This window comes from Leuresthes tenuis, unplaced genomic scaffold (assembly GCF_036924035.1).
Source record: "Leuresthes tenuis unplaced genomic scaffold, fLeuTen1.0.hap1 SCAF_3, whole genome shotgun sequence".
NCBI lineage: Eukaryota > Metazoa > Chordata > Actinopteri > Atheriniformes > Atherinopsidae > Leuresthes > Leuresthes tenuis.
In genome coordinates, this window is record NW_027325357.1 from 25,093,138 (window position 1) to 25,120,004 (window position 26,867).

At 40.7% G+C, this 26,867-nt stretch overlaps 2 protein-coding genes across 3 annotated transcripts in view; both read right to left on the minus strand.

Moving 5' to 3' along the window:
• Positions 1 to 26,867, minus strand: part of arpc4l (actin related protein 2/3 complex, subunit 4, like) — a 238,842-nt gene that overhangs the window by 200,436 nt on the left and 11,539 nt on the right. The gene's annotated exons all lie outside the window — the stretch shown is intronic.
• cdh4 (cadherin 4, type 1, R-cadherin (retinal)) overlaps positions 1 to 26,867 on the minus strand; it is a 205,596-nt gene that overhangs the window by 94,896 nt on the left and 83,833 nt on the right. The gene's annotated exons all lie outside the window — the stretch shown is intronic.

Here is a 26,867-nt window from a genome sequence, read left to right on the forward strand (position 1 = left end):
TGGTCGCTTTCCTGCACCGGAGGGCTTCTGGTAGCTCGGAAGACGAGCGGGTAGTGTGTCGGAATTCACCGCAAATAATGACAAAATTGTCCAAGCGTCGAGTTGGTTTTGGTTGCTGACCAACTCTGATGAGGTGAACTTAAATTCACCAAAGATTGACAAAAAGGTTGACAAGCTTAACGCTGACTCCTTTTGGTGATCAAAAATAGGTGAGGATGCTGCAGCAGCAGAGTTTAAAACGTGTTATAGAGAGGAGACAGGATGACGGACGAAGGCAAACGTGTCTTTCTGCTACATTCTTCTCTTTCTGTCTTTGTTTGGGCCTTCTTCTTCCATCTTATCTTCCTCTCCTGCCATTTTCAGAGACTCTTCACCAGACTCTCATTCCATCAATCTTAAAACTATCTGCTCTTCATCTTCTGAACTGATCTGGACTCTTCTGGACTTTCAATATTCTGACTTTTCCTTGCGGTTTCTGAAGTTTGATTCGCGGATGCGGGGCATGACGTAGGCTTACGCTACACTTTATCTGTAAAGTTATGACATATGAATAACGAACCAAACAATGTTATTTTCCTGTGTTAAACACAGAATACAATAAGAAACAGCAGGAAAACATTGGTTAACAGTTGCATTATCTCATATAAATGTCACATGTCATATGCAAGTTGTTGATTTTGTTTTGGGTTTAACTATTTAGTACTACAGACCACTCGGGGGCAAATGTGGCTCCATAAGCTGATTAGTCATTTTCCAAAATAATTACTTCTTTCGTATCCTTCCACATATGATCATGAAAAAGGTATTAAAATGCAGCTTGTGATATCACAGAGAACATGAAAGAACAAAGATATAAAGCACATTTAATTCAGTTTCAATATTCAGCTAAAAAGTGATTCTGGGTGAGATCCTTTTGAGAGGTCCTTGATGCACCTGACTGTCTCAGGCTTGAGTCAGAGTCGGGGCAAACTGTCACCATTGTTTACTTTGACCCAGATAGGGTCGGAAGGGTCCTGTTCTAGTTTTCCCCAATACTCTCCTGAGAGGGTCCGTTGTTTGTTCAGCTTAGTTAGCACTAAGCTATTAATGCATTTATCTAAATTTATGGCACAGGTCTGTGGAAAGAGGGGCTGAGAAAACTCCCCCAAAATGCTTTCATGGGCAAAGGTTGTTGTAAATTTCTCTTCTTTGATGTAGAAATCCCCCATCTGGTATTTCCACAATGACCATCCCCACAAAAGAATGTTGCAGTCATTTAAAGTCTTAAGTTTGTATTAAATTCCACACTTGAGTTCGCTACACTACACATTCATTTTATTCAATTTATGAGCACACAAACTGAAATATCATGCCCCTGTGCAGCTGAGATGTTGAAACACTGCTATGAATTCACTTGGAAAGGGTCCCATATATCATTAAAGACAGACCTTAAGATTCTGTACAACATAATATCAGTCAAATTACATACAGTTTTCCACAGTCATGTACGCTGGCAGAGAAACGTCTCAATGCGTGAAAATGTACCACTGAGGAATGATAAACTACAAGTAAATATATTCATGATCAATTTATTGAGCTGAGGTTTAATATGTAATGATGGCACGGAGTGTGAGGAATGACTGAGAAATTTTTCGCTGTTAAAATAACACCTCAGTTCAACACCACAGTGGGTGGATGCACGGAGCATGCTGACCTTTTTAGGTGTGTTGCTGAATTTTCTCGTGCATCCTGGAGGGTGCACAAACATGCTGAATTTATTTGCTTCCTCATGAAACATCTTTTATTAGAAAAAAATGTGTGACAGGGGTGTTTGTGGATGCGTGCCCCTCCCCTTAAAATAATCACTCCTTAGCAACCCTCAGTTCTCTCAATCTTAAAAACATTCCTTTTTTTCTGATGAATATCTGCACCCATTTTTATTTTATTGACAATATGGAACTAACTAAAAGGTGTTTCGGAGCACTTTTTTTTTTTTTTTACTGTAGCATATTCATTTTTCTGAACCAGGATTTTGTCATGGTAATGTTGTTTATTCATTCAGTCAAAAACTACAACACTATGTTCAATCAGCATGTGACCTCTAGTGAAGAGCAGAAGTGTCAAATTGGCACGGGTGACACAGAAATGATTACGGTGTCTCAGTGCAAAGAGTGTCTTATAGTCCTCACCGTGGTCATTCTCTAACCCAGGATACAGTAGTTATAGCACTAGCAAAGGAAAAAAAATTTGCCTTGACTCAAGCAAGAATTGATAAAAAGTGCTCTGGTTAAGCTTTGTTTTATGGTTGACTGAACTCAACCCAGACATAATGGCTATGTCTAGGTTAAGTGATGTCTGGTGACATAATAAATAAAACAGTTGTGATATCTGGGCACAGGACCTGTGTCCCATGACTGAGAGCAAGTTATGTTTATGCATTTGGCAGACGCTTTTATCCAAAGCGAATTACAAATGAGGATATAACGTTACAGCTAACAATAAGCTACATAGAGAAGGAAAACCACTAGTCAAGCTCTGTCAGAGGTGACAGGGGAGAAATAGAGTGCAGGCATAGAGGGAAGTACAGAAAGAGAAAGTGCAGTAGAGGGAGTAGGGAAGTACAGGGTAAGTGCTAGGATAGGAGATGCTCTCTGAAGAGCTGGGTCTTCAAGCAGTTTCTTGAAGATAAATAGGGACGCACCTGTGCGTCCACCATCGTGGAACGACACATTAAAAGAGTCTGGATTGTCTTGAGCGTGGTGACCGGAGTGACCGAGTCATGACATAAGCCTTTGTGAGAGCATTCAAGTAGATGGGAGCCGTTCCATTAAGCACTTTGTAGGCTAACACTGCATGTAGCACTGCATGTAATCAACTACTGAAGAGGACTTCGGGGCATGTAAAAGCAAACGCTGTCACGTACCAGAGAGGGATTCAGGACGCAGATGCAGGGTCTTATGGTTCAAGATGGTTTTATTATCACTCAAGACAACAGATGACGGCACTGCAGGGCGATCTCCCGCAGCGCAAACGAAAAGGGCTATAAAACGCCTAAGCGCTCTCCTCTGTAACTAAAGTGGAGGAGGAGCGCGGCTATGAAAATTAACAAACGTAAAACCTCTCCACAACGGGAGGAAAACCAAAAGCTAAGAACTCTTAACGAAACAAAGACTCGCTCTCAAAATGAGGCGGACCAAACCAAGGCGCACTCGTTACAATAACAGAGGCTCTATGAAACTTTAACTTAACGCTCTCCTTTAACGGAGGCGACCATGACAAGTAACAACGAAAAATCACTCCGTGAAAATGGAGGAAAAACAAAGCTATGGAATTTACCGTAACAATAAATAAACTAAGGCTATGGCTGTGGAATAAATTACAAAGCAAGGTGTGCTGCAGGAGAGTCGCTCACTGCAGGCTCGTGGGATCTGTGGTAAACAAGACAAGGTGGCTGGTAATGACGCTCACGCTGAGACAACATACTGGCACAAGACAAGGGAAACGCAGACTATTTGAGCACACGAGGGACCAAGGGGAACAGGTGAAAACACTTGGAATCAGGGAAGACAATCAGAGGAAGGGCAAGTCACCTGAAACGAGAGGGCAAGATTAGTGATCTTTCAAAATAAAACAGGAAATGACGAGACAAGACATGGAACAGAGAATAAATCGTGACAAACGCGAGAGCATGATGTTTGCTCTAATTTGAAAAACGCTCATATAAGTTGCACCATGTGTAGAAGCAGGCAGGTTATAGGACTGCCCTTTAAGTCCTATTTGAGGGGATGAACATTTTGATTAAAGGACGTTGTCTTTTCTCATTAACTTTCAATTAGGGCCTACTTTAATATTACAAGAAGACAGGACACTAAGCTGAGACTGTAGATGTTTGAACCTGCGTATAAGAGTTGTTACATGCCTGTTGTGTAATAAGTTAACGGTATAGAAGTAAAGGAGCGACAGAGCCCACAACTCTGCATTATTCTCCACATGAGATATGTGCTGTATAGAAATAGTTCTATTTACCACCACTTTAATCTGAATTATTTGCAATGATGTTCTGAGAACTCATTGGAATCCCAGTGTGATCCTACTGAAAGGTGGCCCTTAGTAATATTTCTGTGTCCGCCTGTAGTAGAAATGTTACCAATAGTAATGCTGCTCATTAGCAGGTTATGTGGAGAAAAAGCAAAGATAAATACAAGCCTTTCACAATATGTTTTCAGTTGTGCTTCAACATGAACCAGTTTCATCACAGAAAACTGTCAAAAAGTAGAAACTAAAGGAATAGTTTTATCTAGTTATGGCTTCCTGTTTTAAAATAATAACCCAGAACAGATGAAACCCTTTGTGTTCCTGAGCTGGTTGCATAAAAGAGGCCCAGACTTTAACATCACACGTTTCAGCCAACATGAAATACACCTGCTTGATAGAATTATCTACTGTAGACAAATATGTTGGATCAATCATTTCCTCTCCACCACTGTTCCATGTTTGATATAACCTTTTTAAAAAATGTTATCGGTGACCTTATACAAGAAGCCGAGTGAACGAATAAAAAGGAAAAGACCACGAGAGAGAGAGAGAGAGAGAGAGAGAGCCGGAGACCAAGAGGGTGAAACAAATTGGATTAACGATCGAGTATAATTTAAGGAATGGTGATTCTCACCTGAGATGTCACTGTCAGTTAACAGGTCACAGTTATTAACCCCGAAAAAAAAAATTCTGAGTGGAATATCACTTGCACCATTTTGAAAGGCAACAATTAAGTGGACACTGAAATACAAAGAGCACAGCGAAGGAAAGAGTGGATAAGGTAAAAGAGATTGGAGGAGATTAAACCAGCGAGGAGGAGTACAAGTGGAAAACAAGGGAAAACATGAAAATTAGGAAAGTTGGGAGCTTGCGATCAGATAAAAACACAGAAAAGAGGCGAAACGTGTTCATGGTGAAATCGGGCACTGAGACTGACTACTAACACGCCAATTTTCTTACAACAAAAAAAATGGTATGCATATTAGAATAGAGCAAGAGCACAAAATGAGTTTTAACAATTCATTCAACAGTCTTCACATGGATTTTACTCCAAGAATCTTACTAATTACCGTATAATCTTTTCAATGCATGAGCTGTAAAAAAAAAAAAAAATTTTTAAAAAGTGAGAAAATTGGAAATTAATACTTCTCAAATTACTAAACACATAACTTTATATGGGCAAGCACACAGCCCCGCCCTGCGGGCACTTTCAGTCAAAAAAGGGTTTGAGATTCTGAATGAATCATCAGGGATCATCGTTACTGGAACTCAGACAGTAAAGAGCTTTAGAGAGTCCTTGGCAAAGAGAAAAAAAACAAAAGTTCCAGGGTGGGTATGCTTCTGTTCCACAGATGATAATGCTTAGTTTCGTTGCCGTTCATTGAAAGCACTGCACTACAAAAGGACCTATAGTAGTAGTATAGTAGTGGTTGTTTTTTAATTTTTCTCAACATAATGACTAAATTGTTAGTTTTCACAAAACATACAAACATAGAAACACAATCGCAGAGATACACAGCCAGATACAAACGTATGTTAAATGTTCACGTGACTGACATGAAGCAGCGGCCCACACATGCTCGCACCACACTTCCACATGAAAGTAAATGAATATGTGCAGTTCGCTCTTTGCCGTTTCTGCCTACAGTTTCTTCTAAACTGAATGCATTAATAATAACAGATAGTAATATCGTTGGTGTTATTGCAACAGTTTCTGCTGCTCGTAAACAAGTAATGATGCCATCGTCTATGATGTTGGTCTATGCTCTTCACTTCATATCAATATTCAGTTTTTCTTCTTATTTTCTTCCTTTGCTCCCATTTGGACATGATTAAATGTACAGGAGAGAGGGACGGTGACTTTCACTCTGCTCATTCAGTGATTTAACTCATCCTTCTGCATGACATTTTGACCACAAGAAAATTACAAGATGTGGTGGCCCACAATAGATAAGAACATCCCACAGGACAAAACCAAATTGTTCCCTAGTGGGAAGGGGGGGGCACAAGTCTTGAATTTGAGTCTTAAACTGTAGAATCTTGAACTGTGAAGTCATAATTCTGGGAAAAGTGAGAATGATTAATCATGACTAACATTTATCAAACATTTCATTGTCTCTCATGACTCCTGTAAAAAAAGAACAGGCATTAATTCATAGGAGGGAATTGTCGGGGGAACATGTCTGAACCATGCATACACTACGAAACTAATTGCTAGCAGGCAACTTGGCACTTATTGGTGCAAATTGGCTGTAATCTAAAGAAATAATAAGAAAAAATAAGAAATCAGACGATAATACCTCCTGTTAATATTAGTAACTGCCCCTTTTTTCTCTCATAGTGCCCTTTCTCTCTGTCTTTTTGTTTGCTCCCAGATTATTAGCACATGTTTTTAGGTTCCCAATAAAGAGACATATGTTGCAGATGGTGCTAGAAGAACAACATCTTGTATGAGCATACTTGGCATTTAGAAATCAGTCTGCACGTATAAAGCGTGACTCCTCATAAATGGGTCAATATGGGGTTTAACAGTATCATTGATCAGGATGGTGAGAGTGGACTGCACACTTGTTTCTTCTTTATTCTGCAAAATGATAAAAGCACCATGATACTTTTTTTTCCATTTGAAGCATCTGTGTTAGAGCTTTTGAATTTTCTGACTTTAGATATGTTTTTCTTGCCTCAGTTTTTCTTTTATGTTTTAGTCTGTTTTTCTTGTTTGTGTTCTCAGTGTTTTGAGTTTTTTGTTTAAATTAGGATTTATTCTCTGTTTCTATCAGTCTATTCTTGATTAATCTTTTTGTTTGTAGTCGCTCCTTCGGTTTGCTATTCTTGCTTTTGTCTTTATTCTTAGTTTTGTCTGATCTCAGTTCCGTACTTGTGTCCTGGCCTCAGTTTAGTTTCTAGTTGACTCTGTTCCACATCCTCACGGCCAGTTGCCCTCAGTTCCCCTGTGTGGTCCTCACCTAATCTCAATCAGTCTCAGCTGCAGTCACTCACTCATTACTTCCCCACAGTATTCATGCACCTTGGTTTGTCTTAGTCATTGTTAGAGCCTCTCTGTTGCTGTCTTCTTGGGTGTTCTCTGAGGTTCTGTTCATAGCTTGTCTGTTATCGCTGTGTGGTTTGTTCAACTGTGCTATCAAATACAAGTTGTGAAGCAGCATAAGTCAGCTTGTACATGTTCTCACTAAGCACAAGGACAGATATTCAGATTTTTATACAGCAATAGAGGAGATAAAGTTTTGTCTTCATATTAATTCTGAACTCTTCATATATTGTCTTCCTATATCCTTGACTCTTGAGCAGAGGGCAGCTGGACCTCTTTCTTTTGCTTTTCAAAACATTTTACCTCTCATCCATGAGGCATCCTCAGTTCTGACTGTCTGGCAGGGAGTTCCAGGCATTTAACCACTTGTGGGATCATTAGTGCCTCAACAATCCATGAGGTTGCATGTGTGTCTCTGACCCACCGAGCAATCACTAGGGTCATTACGGAAAGAGAAATCCTCCCAAGAGCCCAGACCTCAACATTACTGAAGCAGTGTGGGATTATCTTGACAGAACAGAACAAAAGGCAGCCAACATCCAAAGAAGAGCTTTGCAATGTCCTTCAAGAAGCCTGGAGAACTATTCCTAAAGACTACCAAAATAAATTACAAAGCTTATTTAAGAGGGTTCAGACTGTGTTGAAGAACAAAGAAAGTTTTGCATTCATCAGCGACAGGTTGTGAGAAGTGGACATTCTGCTGAATGAACAGTGTATAGCAGGGAAAAGTGTTGAGCTGATCACTTAACATGTCTGCTTAGGGAGTATGCTCACTGGGAGCCTGCACTCCACACTGCCTGAAAGGCAAGTGTGAGCGGACTGGGTGTGCGTACCTGTGTGTGTGTGTGTGTGTGTGCGTGTGTGTGTGTGTGTGTGTGAGAGCGAGAGAGCACTAAGGATGACTGAAGGGTTCTGGCAGAACGAGGTCACTCTGTTCTATCAGGTGATTTCATGTGGGGGTGGACAACAAAAGAAGCTGTTTTTTATGTTAGAGTGAAGTGCAAATTACATTTCTTCGATCAAAATTCAGCAAATTCAAGAAGAAAATGAGAGTGATATAGTTCACAATGAAATGTAACTAATTCAAATACATAGCAATTACAATTACAAATCAACAAAATGTCATCCAACCTTAGGGAGCGCTCTAACAGCAAGAGCGAAATATCAAGACAGTCAAATGAGTCATTATTTTCATCACTGGGTGAAGTTGTAATACTGTGTCTCCGTGTTTTCAGGTGAAACTGAGTTTGTTTTTTTGATTAATCCCGTTATCAGCGCAAGGCCTGTGCTTATTTGATCTTTATTTGGAGAGACTTTTTAGGCAGGTTTTTGAGCCGTGGGAGGCAAAAAAACTTGCAAATGATAAAAACATAACTCGGCAGCAAACTTGGCCCTTTTGCATATGCAAGTAATGATGTGATGTGTACACTGTGTTGCTTAATGAGCGTCCTCAAAGAAGGCAGGTACATGTCTTGTGTCCCTCCAGCCACCCCAGAGCAGTGGCCTTCTCTCTCAGCTTCATTAACTCCTACTGAACGGCAATGATGACAAAAACAAACAGTCGTGTAATGAGGTTAAATAACATTTTTTATGCTTTGGGACCAGTAAATCCAGTAAATGCCAGGATAAATAATGTGCCAACACGAAAAGTCATCATAATGAAGTGTATTAGCTGAGAAATAAACTGTGGATCGTCAGCAAGATTTAAGAAAAAAAGATGCACTGAAGCAAAGAGAACGCGCATCTCAAAGAGGGATCTTGTGGTACTTAATCATATTGTTAATGAGTTACTAATAGAAAGGTTCTTTTCATGAATGGCCACACAGACTCTGTCTCAGGAGAGCACCTTTTACTGTCTGATTAATCCAGTTCAAGATGTCTGAGAGCTCCGTTTTCATTTGTCGCCCCACAGGGTGCATTTTATTTTCTGTTTCAGATAAACAGCCTTTCATCTATCACATCCCCAGCTGAAAAGACACCTGTCGCATAGCTGGCACCAGACAGAGAGAGGAAAGCAGAGCCTGGGGGAGAGCTAATGTTCAGTGTGCTTCGTCCTAAATATTAAGCAGGCGCCTCCTGCTCAAAACCTGCTGATGGTAGCCACTTCTCGACAGACAGAGAGGGGAGGATGCACCCCAATCCTCCACGGATAAAACTGCCCTACTTGTATGGAGGTGACCCCCATGTGTTCGACACAGCCCTAACACTCGCCATTGTTATTTATGAGCCCACAAAGGTGTCCTTTTGCAGAGAGACCATGTTCCACCTGTTTTAACAGCAGGTTAAAGTACAGCAAAAATGTGCTCTGTAAAGGTGAAACTGGCAGTTGCTGAGTGGAGCCAACCTACCCTGTAAAATGGGATACAAGATCAAAACTAGGATGCAGATTTTCAGATTAGCTGGTAGTCTTTCCAACAAGAGATTTAATATACTTATTTCAAGGTGTTATTCGGAACACCATTACAAGTAAAAACACAGATAATCTCATCGAAATGCAATGCACATATAGTTTAACTTGGACATGCACCATGTACAGTGGCTCAGGGGACAACCACAAAAAGCACAAGCACTAAAAAAGCCTCAAAATTCCCCAGATCCCAACTCAACTGAGCATCTACAGGATGCCCTGGAAAAAACGACAACCAGAACACCCACTTAGCAACCAGTCGGACCGGGAAGATTTGCTACCAGCAGCCCTATGAAAAACCACCAGCGGACCCTCTGAGAGGTCACGTGTCCATTCTCTGACACGTTCAAGATATCTTTGAATGATCAAGAAATTGAGCATTACCTCTCTCGTGTCTATCCACTGTCAGTAATTTTAATTTTGAGACCGCAGAGCATCTGGTTCGAAAAACATCTGGCTGATCTTAGGTGCAATGTTTGAGGACAATCATTTGTGTACCTTTCCAAATGGAAACCTAAAAGCCACAAACAAGCAACATACCGATCAAGCTAATTAAGGTCTAAGAGCTTGGTAAGAGTTGTTTTAAAGCTCAGATCTCTCAGATTGCTCCTTTTGCTTTGTGTTTTTCTTTTTCTTAACTCTAAAACTGTGCAAAACAAAAACCAACAAACTAATCTCCAAATTCCAACGTGTAAAAACAATGACCGTGATCAGCTGCCACAACACTCTCAAGCTGAGCTTGAAAGGTTTTTGGCACCAGCTTCATATTTACAAAATTTACAAAAGAGTGGTAATGACCCTCTCAATTACCTTGCAGATCAACATATTTCATTAAACATAAAGGTAAGAGCAATGGAGGAAAAGTCCTTAATACAGTTATCATAGAACAATCCAGTTGCCCCCGATACACATGAAGGCCATGCTTGGCCTTGTTGTAAACTCACATGATGTGGTATGCCACAATGAGTAGGTTAAGCGTAGTACAGTAAGTGTAGACAGTCATTACAATAAGCCTGGGTTAAATTCTTCACATGCCTTTCCAATTTCAAATTATGTTTTTCATAAATACTGTGCTATATTAGAATCATCTTTATTCGGCCAAGTTTGTGCACACAGACAAGGAGTTTGACTCCGGTTCCTTTGCTCGCTGCATGAAAAAGCCAACAAACATTCTAAATAGTAAACATATACACAAGGAAAAACATAAACACGAGAAGAAGATAAAAATAAGATAAATAAACAGAATAGTCTGAAAAAAAATATGAAAAACTACATCTTCAAACTATGGTTTTAATAGTGTAAGTTGAGAAGTGCAGATGCGCATTGTTATGAGACCGGAATGATATGACAGTGGGTTATTGCACAGTGTTCATCAGAATGACAGCCTGGGGGAAGAAACTGTCTCTGTGGTGGCTGCTTTTTGCAAACAGAGCTCTGTGGCTCCTGCATGAAGGTTTATGTCTGAGATGTGAGGGGTCTGCAGATTTTCTCTGACCCTGGACCTGTAGAGGTCTTGAATGGAGGGAAGATCAGCACAGATGATCCTTTCCACAGTCCTGATTGTCCGTTGCGGTCTAGCCCTGTCCTGCTTCGTGGCTGAGCCGAACTAGACAGTGACTGGTGTGCACAGGACAGACTGGATGATGGCAGTGTAGAAGGTGACCAGCAGCTCCCGTGGCAGGTTGAACTTCCTGGAAGTTCACAGGAAGTACAACATCTGCTGGTACTTCTTCCGGACAGAGTCTACACGTGACGGTTCTTTCAAATCCTGTGAAAGGGTGGATCCAAGGAATATGAAGTGATCCAGGGTGGGGGTTTCTACGAAAGTCCACCGTCATCTCCACAGTATTGAGCGGGTTCAGCTCCAGGTGGTTCTGACTGAACAAGTGGACCAGCTGGTTCTCCTCCTGTCTGTCCATGGACTCGTCATCCTCTGGATCAGACCGATGACAATGGTGTCATCTGCGAACTTCAGGTGTTTTACAGAAGGGTCCCCTGAGGTGCAGTCATTTGTGTATATGGAGAAGAGCAGCGGGGAGAGGACGCACCCCTGGAGGAGGCTGGTGCCAATACGCTTTTATGCACCTCTGGCTATAAAAAAAAGTTAGAGCAGGTGGGCTTTAGAAGGAGGTTAACTACAGAAAAGAGGAGACCTGTGCAAAGATATGTTGAGCAATCCCTTTTTTGCTGATTCTTTTATTTTCTTTCTCAGCACAAAGATTCCCATTTTGGTTTGCAGTCAAGCAGATAATTAAGGATGTAATCAGAACTGAAGATAGCCATCTGGACTGTTTTTTCTTCCTTAAATGTGAATGACAAAAGGTTGGTAATTCTCTTATTAAGTGATGTTGTGCTGAGTAAGGGCTCTGGGAGCTTAATATCTTGTGACATTAAGGAGAACTACCACAAAGTCGGTGAGCAGTCAGTCAGCAGCCGGAGCTCACAGTATGGTTAAGGATGCACCTGGGAAGAGGCTGTAACTGAATTTATCCACATGCAAGCTGCAGCAGCTTTGTGCCAGGAAATATTCCCCTTTTCGCCTCTGTACTTCAGGACGATGAAGTGCATTTACTCAACCATTCTCTTTGCTGTGCCTGCAGTTCAGAGACACCCGATTATACTGTCCACACATGCACGTGAACACATACGGACGTCCCTGCTTAGCTGTGAGAGTGCACACGTACAAAATACAGCAAACATGGTCAATGGACTCTGCATGAACCTCTAAACTACTTCAAAGCATCAAGGTTGAGCAGCTGACTCTATTCCTAATAATGAAGATGAGATGGTTAATCTAACAATAGTTTCCCATGAGGACTCCACATGATTCAGGCAGGCGTGAGCAAGTATTCTGTGTGCATACACACTCCTTTTCTTCTTCTGCTCCTCTTCCTCTTCCTTTCTCCATGGTAATACAGACCCACCTCAAAGAGAAGGTAAATGAAAGGGGTGGCAAACAAATTGATTTCTAATAGCAAACTCTCTGGATCAGCACGGGGCTTGGTTTAAGTCACATCTCTGCTCCGGTCAAGGACACCATGTGTGGGAGCATCAACTGGACCCGTCTCTTTCCGCCAGGCACCACATGAACTGGCGCAGCAGGACACAGGGATCAGAGAGCAGTGGGAGTCTCCTTTCATCTCCTGGGGGATTAGCACTCCCATAGGAGAGAGGTATACGTGTGTGTGTGTGTGTGTGTGTGTGTGTGTGTGTGTGCGCGCGCACGCTGTGTAACACTCAGAAATATGTACCTTTTAGCCACAGGCTACACACTTCCTGTTCCTGCTGCATGCTGAGAAAGTCCCCCAAGGCCACAAATACATGAGCTTCCATAGGCAAGAGAGGGATGAAGCAGCACACAACCTCCTTGGGCAAGTTTTCTTAAAATAAACATGAAACACTGTTTGTGAGTTCTGCCACCATGTGCAACATAGGCTTTTATAGGCTGAGTTACACCACTGTTGGTTGATTATGTTTAAAATATTCAGAGTGTAAAAACACAGTTCAAAGCTCCCTGATGTGTTCAAAAAGGAAAGCTTTTCTATGAGGCCAAGTACACAGCTACAGCAACGCAAACATACTAACATAGCTGAGAGTTACAACTGTACTACAGGCATTAAATGCATGGAAACAGAAAAGGCTTTCTGGACTGCAGACACTCCTGTTGTCCTGTTGAAGCAGCGGAGCCATCGGTACAGAGGTGAGACAAAGAGCAGAGCCACCCAGAAGCAGCATCTCGTGACAGCCTGTGGTATTCTGTATCATCAGCCACTTCACACCAAAACAACACCTTTGTTTCTGCACAGACGTTCACAGTAACAGAGAGGTAAGAGAAAACCTGCCATGTCCTAGATACATTCAGTCCAAGCGAGCACAAAGATGTATGTGGTTAAAGACCTTTTTCACAGCAGACATTTTAACCTCTCAGAGCAGGAGAAGCACATGTGAGGCACATTTTGTTGGCAACACAGAACATGATGGCACAAGGGTCCTTCAATTAGTGCAACCACTTCGAATGCAGTCATTGAAGTTTTATGAATTCAGTCTGTGATTTTCCCTCCCCAAGCCAAAAAGTCCGATGTCAGGGTCTGTTTCACAACACATACTTTTTAACAGAAGCTCTGCTGTGCAAAGGTGTGGTTTGTTTTGACAGAGCAAAGCATCACAACAGATATCTTGTCTTAATACTTCCTAATATTAGGGACAACGTATGTAACTCTGAACGGCTGACATCACTGGTGTAATCTGAATAAAGCTTTCTTAGCTGGTTGAAAAACATTTAACAATAATAATAATGATAATAATAATGATAATAATAATAATAATAATAATAATAATAATAATAATAATAATAATAATAATAATAATAACAATAATAATAATAATAATAATAATAATGGAAAAGCAAGCAAAACCTTTCACAGAGGTTTATCTGGGTTAGCCTTCATAGCTAAAGTGAACAAAAAATGATGAGCTTGCTCAATAGTGTGGGCCACGACAGGTCGTAGTGATCATCCCTAGCACTGGGATTGAAATGTTCCTTTGGATTGGCCTCACCAGCTGCACTCGTACCCACACTGTGGTGCATGGCGAATCGTTAAGACACCAAACAGGCACAATCTGTACGTATTTCACACCCTAATATTCATTTGTCATCTCTCTTAACACACACACTGCTTCAGGTTTGACACACGTGAGGAGCCCACACTTGCCTCCATCATTACAGACCATCTCAGAACCTGACAAAAAACAGTGTGAGTGTGTGTGTCACTTTGTGCATGCACGCTTCTTTATTGATGTCACTATGCTAAGAATAAGGATGACTCCTGCTGTGCACGGTGTCCTGGATACCAAGAACAACCACTCAGCTCTAACTGTTCAAAGCTGTCTGTCTGCACACATTGAGGTACTTAGTCTCACCATGAAGGCAATTTAACAAGATTTATATCCAGTTACAACAGTCAAAATGTGAATACATCACCTCATACTGCCCATTTACTGAATAAAAATTGGACAACTAGCATTTGGTCTTGTACAACTGAGTGATCCTCTCATATATGTATATATATATATGTATATGTATATGTATATGTATATGTATATATATATATATATATATATATATGTATATGTATATATTATCAGCTGTCAATATGACACCATACTCACAACATCCCTCCTCTCAAGTCTCAGGCAGCTTACCGGTATGCCCCACCCAAAAGCTCTTCCTTCAACACATTGTTCTTTTAAAAGCAAACCTGGCTTTGACACTGGCACAGCTGCCCACCTGCTCTGTACCCACAATGCCAGTTTGAGCTCGGACATAAGGCTCTGGGCAGCAAGCAGTGAGCAGCTCATAAATGAATAATGGCAGTCACATTAACATTCTGTGGTAGGGCAGGCTGGGGGCACAAATGAAGGGGACCCTGGGAGTGCAGGCGCTCCCTCTGTCTTATAAAACAGTGGCTGATTAATGTTTGATTCTCACTGGCCCCATTCTTCCAGCCCCACAATGCAGAGCTAATCTACAAAGTTGCTGAAAACAAGAGTGATGGAGCAGCCGGAGCGGGGTGAAGAAAAACAGTTTGTACGGGTGCTGTTTGCAAAGGTTGAGCCAGCAATATGCTGTCTTTTCTCTTACTCTGAGGTGAGAAATATCAGGGGGGCCGAGCGGTTCAATCAATTCCAACGGCAGTGGACAGTGATATAATAAGTCATGGAGACCAGTGATGGAATACACAGGAAGGTCAAGGAAAGATATTGGCTGATATTTATCAGAGAGAAATCCAAGCTATAAAATGCTAATGCCGGCAACAAGTTACTAATAATAACTTGAAGGGATGATTTGGTTTCTTTGAAGCGGGGTTGTGTAAAGCACTTGGTTATAGTCAGAGTTGTAACAACAGCAAATAGTGGTTGGCATGACCCCAGTGCGGTGAAAATAACAAGGGTTTTGGCGTGGAACACTTGAGTTGTTAGTCTACTGCTGCTTCAACGATGGGGCTTTTTGAAGAAAGGATAAGATCCAAACCTAAAACAGCTTTAAAACAAATAACACAGCAGGGAGGGAAAGACCAGCAGTTCTTTTTAATTCTGTGAAATGAAACTGTTTGGTTCAAAGAGTATTGTGACTGTGAAGGCAGCATACGTGGATACATAAGTAGAAATTAAAGGGGGAACAAGGATATACAAAAACAGTTGTTTGACTACTGCTGCTTCCACAATGGGGCTTTTTGAGGAAAAGATACGATCCAAACCTAAAATAGCGTTAAAACAAATAACACAGCAGGGGAAGACCAGCAATTTAATTCTGTGAAATTAAACTGTTCAAAGGGTATTGTGACTGTGAAGGCAGCATACGTGGATACATAAGCAGAAATCAGAGGGGGAACAAGGATATATATATATATATATAAAAAGACTTTCCTCAACTCAGTTTATAAGTGTAAGCTTAATAATGTTACTCATTTGTGCACTAGATGAAAACAAAACAACAATAAGTAGCCATTTGTAAAAGTGAGCACAGAAAAACAAGGTTGCATGAGACTTATTTCTTTATATCTACCTCTCAGTGGAATAAAACATGTTTGTAACTTTAATGAGAAGGCAATGTCTGTGCCATTACCTTGATGAAAGGGAGAGGCAGCACCTCCTTCTCGTGTATGTTGCAGAAAGAAGAAGGTCTACTCTCTCTTAAAATCATTATTAGTTGCTAAATGTTCAACCAATTCTCAGAGAGTTCGATTTGTATTTATGTTAGCAGATACTTGACTAGGTTCAGATTCACTGACCGGGTCATGAAATTTTCACTTGTTTTCAAGAAAATAAGATGACAAATAAGATGAGACTGTGTGTGATATGTTAAGTTAGCCTTTTGTTTCCTGTTATCACTATCATCGCACAGAGACATTTACAACTGGGATGTTAAATGACGGCCTCGAGCTAACCCTCAGGGGATCCGTGCACAGCCGAGAATCAAACCTGGTTCTCCTGCAACAAGTTATGTATTCTCTAAAACACATAATTTAATTACATATACCTACTACTCTGATTATACTTTGATATATGAGCAGTTTATCTTTTGTCTTCCCTCATTTGTTATGCTGAACAGACCCAACAATGAAGAAAAAAACTAATACCATAAACAAAGTTTAATCCAAAATAAAAAAAAAGAGTATATTGGAGTGAAAAACAGGACTGAAATTCTGTTATAAAAGGAACATCCAAGAGATCTGTGGCTGTATTCACAAAGCTTTTTATCTTACCACTAGGAGTGCTTCTAACTCGCGCTAAAACATTTTACGTAAGAGTTTTTTCTTAAAAGAAATTCACAAAGCCGCTGAGACCTACTCATACTAAGGATAAATCACTAAGAGTGATGCACCGTTGCTCTTGATTACGTCGAGTCTCATGCACGACTTTAGAGGCGCTCAGTACGGTGATTGGTTGTTTGAGTGCAGGCGGTCTCGGCGAAGCTCTTCCGCAACATCCTACAAACGAGTCCACTAAAACAATGAAAAACGAGGAAATAGCCAAGGCTACAAAATATGGACAGTGTAGTTAGCAGAATACGATGACGTTATGCACGTTAAAGAGAGAGAGCGAAAGCAAACAGCAGAAATACAATTGCATTAAATCAACGTTTGTACCCTGCAAATGATCAATTATCCAACGAGCATATTTCCAGCATTTAAACCCTTTAAATATCAGCCGTTCAAGTGCTCCTTCATGATGAGAGAAACAAGGGAAGACATTGTAAAACGCAAGCGAAAACCCAATTGGTCCCAGCACCAATTATTACTGCTGGGCCAGTTTGTGCTGGAGAGGAGAGGGATTATTAAGGGGAAATTTGGCTCTGGGTAAACAGTAATAAATATGGATTCAAATAAAATAAAAGGCGATAACGAGCCAATACGATGTTGTTACGCATAGGGCTAAGCGTAATCACTACATGTTATACTTTAACTGCGCTCCCGGTTGTGGATAGGGTGTCAAGAGCCACGTCTTACATCCAACTGGTACATGGTGCCTCTCAAAAAGCTGCCTCAGACCGCTCTCCTTTAAAATAAGATCCAAGCCACATTGCAACAACATCAAGAATGTTAAAATTTGCATCAAAAACAACCTGCGTGTTGATGGAGTGAACTTTCTTTTGATTGACAAACACGTCCCCGTCTATTGATGGCGCAGTTATTTTGATATTCGTACCATAAATAGCACAGACCTACTGGCCATGAAAAAAGCTGACTGCCATGTAAACAGCTCAAGGCTATACGCAGACATACTATGCTATCGCTAACTCTACAATGCCGATGTTTCATCTTTACGGACATAAATTAGCAAGCTACTGTGCTAACATTTGCACCTGAGCAGATATAAAATGTCAGATTTATATGTATTTTCTTAAAAACCAAAGGCTATAGCCCAAACTTTGTCCCTGGTGTTAGAGCAAGATGGAAGGTCACGGGATCACTTAGTTATTACTGCTCATGCTTAGGTAAGCACGGGTGTCCTTAAAAATGACAAAGCAATCCCTCAAGCAACTGCAAAAACATTTGACCAAGATCCATCACTGTCAACCGGAAGCTGCTGGATGAAGTCTGGGGATAACAAAAGTCACATGGTCATTCATTGAGCCACACTGTTAGGTTTGTATCGCATCAAACTGACAACATATGAGATAAATGACTGTACGGTAAAAAAAAAAAGAAAGCGACAATTTCCATAGTAGACACACCATGTGCTGTAATAAATAAAAAAAAAGAACTGCATTAGCCTCCGAGGCTCCATGCATTAAATGTCAGCCATATGAGGCTCTGTTTGGTTCACAGGTGGACAGTGTATGCACTTATGGAGGATGGAAGGGGAAAAAATTGTAACCACAAAGGGATTTTCAGAGGTATGCCAAGGAAGGAAAGAAAATTAAGAGTTTGCCATAGGTGTGAAAAAACACGCCCCTTCACACTTCACAGAGCACACGAATTTAAATTTCTCACGGAGAACATTTTAAAGAGTTTTTCCCAGTTCTTATTCTGTCTCCATAAAAAAAAAAAGTGGAAATACTTTGCATTGCATTACATTGAAGTCCTGGAGCTATTTTGGTGTCTACACCCTCAAGATTAAAACAGGAACATCTTGTGTGTGGTGGCCCTGCTATTACAACAAATGGATTTTATGTACACTAAGAAAGTATTTAGTTAAGTTCACCATTTCGGAAATCATATATTCAGAGCTTAAAAGACCCTATGTATGAAAGTAAAACAGTAATTGCAATGTGCTTAACTTTAGCAATATCACTGATTAATTTTTCAGCCTTAAATGGTATCTACATTAAAATGCAGATGAGCAATAATTACATGACATTATGTTGGTAATGAAAAAACGCCCAATGACACTGGATGTGCTCTACATACCAAATTTGTCACTAAATGCAGAAAATCCAGAGCAGCAGAGCAGAAGTGAGTCAGAAAGAGTTTAAATGATATTAATGTGTCAAATTAGGGTCGACTAAATTCATTTGGTAACACAGAGGGAAGAGCTGTTAGAATAAATGTCCGAAAAACAGGAACGCTGCAGGTTCTGTCAGCTGGGATGTTGATATGGACTGCATGAAAGGAGCTCCAGCAGTAATCGTACACTGTAGAAGTGACAGATTAGTTCTTTGAACATAAAATATCTGGCATGTATGTGCATACTGTATGCAAACCCTCAAACCAACATGCTCATTTGTGCACACACACACACACACTGATTCAGTGCATCCTCAAAGTAGCACAGTAATCGGTGCCTGTGTAGTGTGTGAAGAGATAGTCGTGATTGACGGGCAAATCGTTCTGCTAAAATACCCATTTGACTGAATAAAGCGCCAAATGCAGTTAAAAGCCAGCCACAGATGTCTACTCTGTAAACTTCACATGAAAGCAAACTTGTGCATTTTGTGCGCTTTTCAGAAGCCGAGTGTCTGAGGTGAAATGTGTGGAAAAATATCCTGCCTTTTAATTCTACCGAAAATGTGATGATCTTTGAGTAAACCCAGACACCAGTCTCATGCAAGCCTCTTTGAGGTCCAGGCCTCATGCGAATGTCAGCTCCATGGTACATTCTGATCCCAGCCCAGATCCCAGATCTTTAAGGATGACACAGTTTCAAAGCTGCACTTGTGCCACCGTGCAGGGGGGGGGGGGGGGGGGGGGGCAATAAATGTCGCCTGTCTTCTTGTTCAACAGACATTGCAATTTAACTGTTGGTAGCAGGCAGCGGCAATTGGCTGTAATAATAGTCTATAGCCTCTAATTTGTGTAGGGATTTGCCTGGGCCAGCCTCGTCTCACAGGCTCTTAATGTTGCCGTGCAATCCAGCCCTGTTGCTAAGAGAAGAGGAGGATGTGCCTGGAAGAGCCAAGCAGAGGTGGGATATATATAAAGGGATGGAGGGAGCGACGGATAGGGTAACATCTCCCACAGCAGGAGGTCATGATGAAAGGGAGAGATACTAAAGAGCGCAATGCCATTTCCTGTTCCTCATTATATCACATAATGTTGGTATAATTAACCCCAGGAAATGAGGCTTCATTAGTCTCAGACTGGGTGTTAAAATGAAGTGTAAGCTAATTGGTTGAGTATACATGATGGTAGACACTAACAAAGACTTAGTATAAAGATATAAGCAGGACACGGAAATGACTCCAAAAGCTTTATCAATATTATTTTTTTTTGTTTATAATAAAAAACAAATAAGGATGTAAAAGATAAAGTCTGAAGCATGGTCTCCTCTAATAGAAACAGTGAAAGCGAAACACACTGCAGAGTAAACTGGTCCAACCCTCTCTGTCTCCTCGTTTGTTCCCTCTGAAGTTCAGCACATAGCCTCAGACGCCACTGGTTCCAGTAAGTTTCCTGTCTGCTCTCATCTGCATCACAAAGAGAAGCTTTTTTCTCTTGAAAAATACAGATCAAGCTTTATCTTTCTGAAACATGTAATCCTACGGGAGAAGCCAGACTCATAGCCATTAGGCAGCGTCCTCTGTGCCTCGACTCTCTGCCGTCTCAGCCTTTGTAGCGAAAGGCCGGAGCAAAGCTTGTTTCCATTCAGCTGGGAGAGCTGGTCAAAGCTGAGATCAAGCAGCTCCCAGCAGTTTTTTTTCCTTCTTTTTCTTTTACCCAGAGACATACTTGAGTTGTCTCAGTAGTTTTTGGACGATAGCGTGCAAAAAAAATAAAAAGAGAGCAAAAAAAAGGGAGAAGCAAAGATCTTCTGTTCTGTTCTCCCTGGTCTCCAGCAGGCTTGACAGCATTTTTGAGGAAAAGTTTAAAAATTTGGAAACAGTATTGTCTTAAATTGGGTGGAAAATAGGTGCTTCTCACTGGAGACAGGCTGCCATTTTTATGCTTGTTTGTTTCCTCCTTTGCTACTATCTCTCTGTGCTCATATCGTTGCACAAACCATCTGCTGTACAGGCCCTGTGTGACTCTACTTCAAGAACTCTTAGTGGCTGTCTTCATCAGCCCAAGATCTGCGGCAGAAAAACAGCTTTAATTGGTACTGAGGGGGAAGAGAGGCAGAAGGGGCTGCTTGCTTCACCATGGTTTAGAGTAAATGCATACGAATGATCAAAAATTCTTTTTACAAAGGCATTCAATGTTAGGAATATCACCAATAGGTCGTTTTTTTTTTCTTAAACATTTTTTAGAGCACATAAATGTTTACATAATTAAGCACATGACCATTTACAATAAAGAAAAGCAGGTAAATCTACTTGATCAAATTGCAAACTGGAAAATTTTACAGTGCCCTGTCAATACTACTGAGTCCTGAATTTAACCAAGAAAGGACATAACTCTTACACAGGAAAATATCACCGAACTACATGCAGGTTCTGTAAGAAAAGCTTCACAACAGTTAAGCTTACAAAAATGGCCTGTTTGACACCCAGAGAAGCCCTCCCCTTTCTTCTCTTCGCACTGTCAGCGCTCTTCACCATTTGTGTGTTTCAGAAGGGCTTTGAGAAATTAGCTTCTGTTGTTGCTCGAGCTTTGGAGACATTTCACAACCCATTAGCTGCTCTTTCAGCCCCAACAGCCACTCAAAACCAGTGAAAGAGGAAGGGGAAGAGGGGGAGAAAGTGGCTGTTGAGAAAGCAATTCAAGCTGTGGATCTGATATAGCTGCAATGTAGTTCCACGTGGAATATCAGAAAATATAATCTCTAATAGGGCTACTTGATTATGGTCAAAAATATTTTGATCCTAGTGAGGTCAAAGTTAGTTATCATAGGGAGATCGTGCATTTATTTATCCTTAAAACCAAGGTGTTGACTCCATCATTTTGGTTAAAGCTGAACTAAGCATGCTACAGCAGCCTGATATGTAGTGAGTTTATGCTTTTATGTTTATATGACTTAAGTGTTTGATGCCGCTGTTAAACCTACTGTTATTAAAATGTCAAGTTTTGGATCAGACTGCTGCCTGTAACAGCTACTGCATGTTTCTCCCCTGCACAAAAATACAATGGTATGAAAATACTTCTCCAAAACTGTGAGATGGCAATTTCTGATGTCGCCTATTGTTTTGGATAAGGCAGTGTTCATATACAAGACCGCAAACCCTAAGAGTGTACTTTTTCAAATTGTAACCCTAATTATAGCTGTTAAAGTATTTCAGTGGGTAAACTTCACCAACTGCGAATTAAAAGTAGGTATGTTTATTGTGTTTGTCTGACCAAAACCAAACTTTTAAAATGCATGCTGGGAAAATCCCTCAGCACATGCTCCAAAGTTCCATCATTTTGCACTTTATTTGTTTGTCAAAACAGTAAAGTGCGAGTGTGCATCACACCACATGACCTCGCTGCTGTGAAAGGTGTTGCTTGTTTCTGAGAAATGAAGAGGATAAATGAGAAGAGGTGACATGAAGTTAGCAGTCAGCTCCCACCTCCTTTGTCTCTCACCTGCAGACCAATGCCAATTCAACACATTGAAAGAAAAGAAACAAAGCCAACAATGTCAGCATGTTGAATAAGACCCGTCGAATAAGAGCGTGGCTTCTGATAGATGTGAAGAATTCTGACAAATTCACTAAGAGAAGGAGAAGAATGACTTTTGAGAGGATTTTCTTACTGGACTTAAAAATGTATACAGATAGATATTTGTCAACAGTACTTCTAAGGTTAGCTAATTAGCTTAACAGGGTATATAGTTTTTCTTTAACAAGCACATAAACCAACAAGCCTCTGCTTCAAAACAGCTACCACACAATTTGACTGAAACTATCTTTAAACTAAGCTAACTGCAAAGCAATAGCAGAGACATGCATCTGTAGTTAAATACAGATTTCTGAACTCATATGCAATCACGGGAGCAAATGTTTGGAGATATTGTTCTGTTAATTAGAAAAAAAGTCAAATGCAAAAAGCAAACTGTGCAATAGTCTCTCATATGAATCCAAATGCCCTATTGTAAAAAGGAAAGGTAGACCTCGACCAGCAGAAATGAGCTGGAAATCAATGGTCGGTATGTATTCTACCCTGAGTGCACTTTGTTTCGGCTAAGACAGAGTTAAGGTGGTTTCCAGTGCAGTTGATAGGGGTGAACAATTTGCACGGCTGGCAGAAAAACCATAATCAATCTGGAGATTATAGATAAGGGCACTAAAACCAGCCAAGCACAGCGTTTTCTCTTATCGCAATTACACCTTGCCCTCCTGCCTCAGGTACAGCCAATTAAGCAAGTAGAGGATGCGCCAGCAGCCACTTCATGTTGAGGAGGCCTATCAGGCGACTCCAAACAAACCCCTCCCTGCTGAGGGAGCAGAGAGCTTGTTAACTACTGGAAGGCACAAAGAAGGAGCTCAAGTATGTATGATTTTCACTGCAGGTTTGCTGTATAATGCATGTTTCTGGTTTTTTTTGCCAGAAAAAGCACACGTGTATGAAAACTGGGGCTGGGCAAATAGCAGCATTTTTGGGGGATCTACTGTACAGGGAACTGAGTAAAGTCCATGTTTATACTTTTTCCTTTGGAGAGTCTCACTCAAAAAAAAAGAACCAGAAAATTCCTAGAATTTGACTTAATGAATTAAAAAGTAGAAAAGTGCAACGCATCGGCATTTAACGAATAAAAAAATAAACACAGTAGCAGTTAAATAAATCATTTGGTGAAAATCTCAACTTAAACAATAAAATACAAAACTTAAGCTTATTGCCACTGCCAGGGCATTGTTATCCTATTTAATACAATTCAGCGTTGCAGTGCTTACAAGTAACTTTGGCTCTGTCCTCTGCGCCGTCTGGAAGAACTTTAAAATGAAAATGGCCATGTAAATGTTCCGTATCCTTCTCCATGTTTGTTTAGCCCCCTTCATCTGCCATTCTTTTCTTTTCTGACTGTTTCCTGTGAGCGCCGCAGTAGTAAGCAACATACAAGGCTCGCTCACGATGGACTTTTTAAAAAAAAGCCGGTGAGCAACAGAAGTTTACAATAAAAATAATAAATAATAAAAGCTGTGTTAATGGGAGACAAATGATTGTTGGCGATAATGAATTCATTAGTTAGCGCAAAAATAATGTGTTAATGCGTCCAGCCCTAATGAAAACCAACAATGAATGGGGTGAATCCTGTGCAGTCTTAAATGATGGGCAATCAGGGGGACTGCTAACTACTGACTGCACTTCATAAAGGGAACAAGGGCACACAGACCTTTCCCTCACACCATTTCCTCTCTGTTCCTCATCTGCTTTTTAATCCAATAATTACTCACCCCATCCTTTTGTACCTTTCATTATGGAATTTCATTGACATTTTGCGACTACTCAGCAGTTCAGAAAAGGAAAGTAAGAAAAAGAGAGAAGTCATGAGTGCGTTCTAATGTGAGAGCATTGGGGCATGTGAGAAAGACACGGAACAGGTCAAAATAAAGGATAAAACTCAGATGGAATGAAAACATTTGCCTTTTGTGGCTTCTTATCCCCTGCTCTTTCTTCAAGTCTGTCTGGATTGGAAAGGAAAGAAAAAAACACAGCGACGCTGTTGCTGGCTTAGCAATGAAAAATTGATCACACAAGCTTCTCCTGGATGCATATCCCCGTCTGCTCTGCCAGCAAATAGAGGTTATCCAGACACACACACAAACACGCAAACAAAAGAAACCTGAAGTACCTTATCCGAGTCACAACTTTACACCTCATGCAAATTCAAAGTTTCAAAGAATAGACACAGTGTGTTGTGCTTTGTCTACACTGTGTGATGCCACCACATCAATTTCACTCAACAGTTTCACCCAAAAGCATTATTGCTCATGGGGCAGAGGGCAAGTTCAGCAGTATCACTTCTTCTGTCAGTGTCATACTCTCACTCAGATGATGACACGTACACACACATATATATATACATATATAAATATGTGTGTGTTTATAGAAAAGTTTCATCCTTCTATAAAGTTATCCAGCCTCCTTCTTCTGTATCTCCACCTAGTGTCAACTCCCAATTATGCTGAATCTGTTGTCCCTCAGAAGTCTTTCTTTTGCTTTTTGCTAGTTACATTGTTTACTTAACCGAAGAAATGAAAGAGCTATTACTGCAATATAGCTCTGCCAATATAGCAACAAGAAAAGCTGCTTTCAGGCTGGACGGTGGTGTGGTGGTTAGCACTGTTGCCTCACAGCAAGAGGGTTCCAGGTTAAACTTCCGGCTGGGGCCTTTCTGTGTGGAGTCTGCATGTTCTCCCTGTGTATGTGTGGCTTCTCTCCGGGTACTCTGGCTTCCTCCCACCGTCCAAAAACATGCATGTTAGGTTAATTGTTGACTCTAAATTTGTCCTTAGGCGTGAGTGTGAGCGTGTATGTATTGTTTGTCTCTGTGTGGTCCTGTGATGGACTGACGACCTGTCCTGGGTGAACCCCGCCTCTCGCCTGATGACTGCTGGGATAGGCTCCAGCCCCCCCGCAACCCGACCGATGGGTTAAGTGGGTATAGAAAATGGATGGATTGATAAAAAAGCTGATTTCTAATTGCTGTTCTTTAAATTTTAAATTAGAAATTTTGATGGACCAGTAAGGTAACTTTCCTCTCTAAAATGACCAGTATTGAATAAAGCTGTGAATCGGTGGGTGAAAATGGAGTTGCTGTACTGTCTTCTCTGTGTTATTTTGACCAAAGCATGTCAGAGAGAATTCAGGAAACCCAGGAAAATGTGTCAGCTTGTGAAAAAAAGAGCATAAAATGCCTTGAATTTTTTTTTTACCAAGACCTCGATCATGGGAGAGTTGAACATGATGCTGCATATAGTCTACTCAAGCATATCAAAAAAAGATTCTCAGCTGTTTTCAGGTCTGGACTTTGGTGTCTGGTGTCCAATCCATACTTGAAAATGATGTCTCATGCTCCCTGAACCACTCCTTCACAATCTGAACATGATGAATCTTGGCAATGTTATCTTGGAATATGTCAAAACAGGGCATTCAATGAAATATAGATAGCTTAAAAAAGGTAGGTTTTTTTTGGGCACATAGCCTTCTTGAACCTTGAGCTGACCAACACAACCCCAGATCCCTGAAGTGCTCATCACTCTGAGTAAATCCGGACTCATCAGACCATGTGATCTTTTAGGATAAAGTTTATAAAGCCTTTTTATTTCTAAATTAGCCTCACCTCACATAATAAGTGGTTTTCCCAAGGCTTTACAGCTGTTTAATCCCACAACGTTGAGTTCTCTTCATATTGGAAGTGCAGAGATGCTCTCACTTTCACAGTGAAACTGTCATTAATTTTCCTCTATTTGATTTCACCAAATGTTTAAGTAATCCCTGATCACAATGAAATTAAATTGGGAAAAAATGTTTAATCTATCCTGAGGGGTAATTAAAATGTTGCAGTAAATATAGTTTACTTCTTAACAATCATTATAAACTGTCATTAGGTACGATTACTGCTGCTGGCAATCATTCGAGGTTTCCTTCCGAAAACCTTCATTCATATTTTTTCCTCTGAAGATGATGCTTCAACACTCTCTTGTCTGGGTTCTAATAATGCGTTGGGCAGTTTTTAATTGTAGTGGTTTTGACAATCTCCTTAGTTACTTTTGCTTCTCTCAGGCCAATCATTTGACCCTTCTGAAACAGAGTAACATCTTTACGATGACTACAGGTTGTGTTGTGGGAGTCTAATCAGAAGCGGCTCACTGCATCAGTCGGGATTACGTTAAACAAACTGTTAACAGATAAAAAAATGTGAATCGCTGCAAAACTATTCCAGAGAGAGGCTCTTACCTATTTGCTAAGTTAAATCCAGGTGAAGGCTTTTTCTTTCTTTTTGACCAGGCAGTGTAGATAAAAAGAAAGAACAGACTCACTTTGAGCTGTTTGATGAATGGATTCAAGTGCTCCTCCAAGCAAAGGAAGCCATTAA